Genomic DNA, 3,067 nt, shown 5'->3' on the forward strand with positions numbered 1-3,067 from the left:
CCGCTGTAATTGATCAGATTAATTCCATGAAGCACAAATTATAGGCACAACTGGGTGGGGGCCGAAGGGGGGGGGACCGAGGCAGGCCGGGGGACAGGGTGCAGACCGAAGCTCGGCTCTAGGAAGCTGCAACAGATCCGAGTGCTTTATTTATTTATTTGTGGGCCTGATTTGGGGCGGGGGGGTGGGGGTGGTCTTCTGGCCCGGCCCTGAGCAAGCTCTTATATCAGACACCCGCGCACACACACGGAGCCTCCAGCCATTGTGAGCTTTTTTGACCTGATAAATGCGCTTGGCTGGCATCAAATAGTCCAGCTTTGACCGTTCCTATTTAAATATGTGAATTAGTCATGAAGCATGACACAGCTTGGTGAACTTGCTAAATTGCTGGACTCTATAGGGGCAAGGGGGGGCGGGGGGGGAGACGGGAAGGCAGAGAAAACCATTCAGCCTCCTGGCTTAGGCGGAGAGGTGAGGGCCGCTGGGCCGCGCAGGGCAGGGCCGGGGCCGCAGAGCGGGTCCCATCCTGACCCCCGGAGCCCTCCCCGGCCCCTGTGTCCTCCCGCGCCCCGAGGGCAGTGTTCCCCGAGGGGTGGCGGGGCTCTGCCCCCCGGGGATGCCCGGGCTTGGGCACCACCCGCCCGGCCGATCACAGGGGCTGCCTCCTCGGGGAAAGTTTCAGAAGCGTCTCCTTCCTTCGGGGCTCGTTAGGCAGGGCCGAGGGTGCCGTCTCACACACACACACCACCCCCCCCGCCAACAGGACAGAGACGTGGCACACAGCTCAGAATGGGGGGGGGGGCGATGTAAGCAGCCGGTTCCCGGGCAGCACAGAGGTGGAGCCAGAGGGGGGGGTTGCAGGCGACCCGGAGGAGGGGCGATGGCGGGATCGGGCCCTTCCCCCACGGTGCCGGCGCTGCCGGTCCCCCCCGCTCGCCCCCGGCCCGCCCGCCCCGTCGGGCCCCGGCCCCGCCAACCGTGGGGCCGCAGCGCCCTCTGGCGGCGGCGGGAGGCAGCGCCCGTGCCGGCGAGCCGGGGGTGGGGCTGCCGTGTCGCGGGCACTTCGGGTCCCGCAGCGCGGAGCCGCCTTGCTCCCCCGGGGCAAGAGCACGCACACGCAAGCCCACGCCCGTACTCCTGCGTGGGGTGACGTGAAAACAGTCCCGCCAGCTGCCCTTGGCAGGTTACAACAGGTTGTAAATCTTTCGTGATTCTGCTTCCAGAGGCTCCTCCGGGACGCAGCACCGTGATGCGGAACGCGACGCTCTGCTCTCCGCAGAGGAGCAGCAGAGGGTCTCCAGCCCGTGGCTCTGCGGCGGAGCAGAGGGGCTTCTCACCCAGTTTTAGGTGCCGGCTTTTTACGCGGGGTGGTTCGGAATCGTCACGTTCCCTCAGGTCCGGGTGCTGCTTCGCCAGGAGGATGGGTTACGCCTGTGAGCTTGGGCTAGCACAGAAGGCAAACTTCTTGTGACAGGGCAGAAATGTCCAGGGGAGGGTTAAGGGCAGGTTTACGTTAGATACCAGGAAAAAAATTCCTTACTGAAAGAGTGGTCAGACACTGGAACAGGCTGCCCAGGGAGGTGGTGGAGTCACCGTTCCGGAGGGGTTCAAAAAACGTGTAGACGTGGAACTTCGGGACATGTGTTAGCAGACATGGGGATGCTGGGTTGACTGTTGGACTTCATGGTCTTCGGGGTCTTTTCTAACCTTAATGACTCTATGATTCTAAGGGTTAACGGTCAGCCAGGCAGTCTAGTAAGGCCGGAAGAGACAGGGGCATCTCTTCAGGGCTTGTGGAGGTCTCTGGGACAGTGGGCAGTTAAAAAGGTCTGCTCTCTTCTGGTTTGTCTCGAATTTTGTGGTTTGGCCTGGCATGAACCTAGAACAGTCTCTGGGAAGACCAAGAGCTGTCTGGGCCGTTTCTTCAGCATGCACAGGAAAGGTCTCTGGAGCATTTGGGAACGTTAAGCATCACTACTTGAATCCTGCTGAGATCTGGGTTGAGCAAGACCATAAGCGCAGCCCTAAATAACGCTACACTTAAGGTTTAAGGCGTAATGTCGCAGTGAGCATTGCTGACTGCTGCTGAACCGCTGTCCCACTTACCCTTAAAACCAGTAACACTCCAGGCCTGGGTACCTGATCTGCTACAAGCTCTATTGAAAGCCCATTAAAGAGCTATCTAGAGCTCTGTTACAGACTTGTAAACTACTGACAAAGCATGGAAGGATGTTAAGGGACAATGGGAGCTGGGGTGATTAATCCTGAAGTGAGAAAGGTGTGAAACGTGGGCATAGCCAAGCACACATAATGACTCTGGATAAGGAAACCGCATACCCGTGTGCCCTTAAAGGGGCGGTGATTCAAGACAGAGAGAGACTATCAATATAATCTGACATTAAACCTTCAAAGGAAAAACAATGTCAGGATGATGCAGAAGATTTTCAGACATGCTTGGCACCGGATACACTTGACTTTCAGCAAACTGAACAAGAAACGTGCTACTTTCTGCAGCAGCTGATGATTGGAAATAAGACTGGAAATGGTGGCACGACACTTTAAGAGTAGAGCCTAAATTCAAGCCAAACTAATATCTTTCGGATTCATCTTGCTGCTTTCAGAAACCGGCACATCCTAATGTGGTGCTGCATCTCTTGCCTCTGGCACAACTAAAGCCGTCTCTGGTACAGTGTAGAAAGGGCTAGCTAGAGCCGTGGTTCTTGGATCTAGGACCTCTCTGGAGATGCCTGAGACCACTGCCTTCTGTCAGGCTGCTAGTACATGCGTTCAAGTTTTCTTCCTTATAAACTTAAGGACCCCTGAAATTCCGGTGGCATGATGAAGTCGCAGTCACGGTTCACAGCATGGACAGGCTGTGACCCTGTAGACCTTGTCGAGACCGCAGGGTTAACATGTCCCCTGTGCAGCACCATCTTTTGACCCAGTGATCTCCAAACCTTTTTCATCGCACGCCCTTAGCAGTGAAAAATTTTTGAGCATGTGCTCCCAAGCTATGTATACTCGTTTATAAACTATGTACACGTCCTACTGTACTTATATATTATAG

Source organism: Opisthocomus hoazin, chromosome 1 (genome assembly GCF_030867145.1).
Source record: "Opisthocomus hoazin isolate bOpiHoa1 chromosome 1, bOpiHoa1.hap1, whole genome shotgun sequence".
Taxonomy (NCBI): Eukaryota; Metazoa; Chordata; class Aves; order Opisthocomiformes; family Opisthocomidae; genus Opisthocomus; species Opisthocomus hoazin.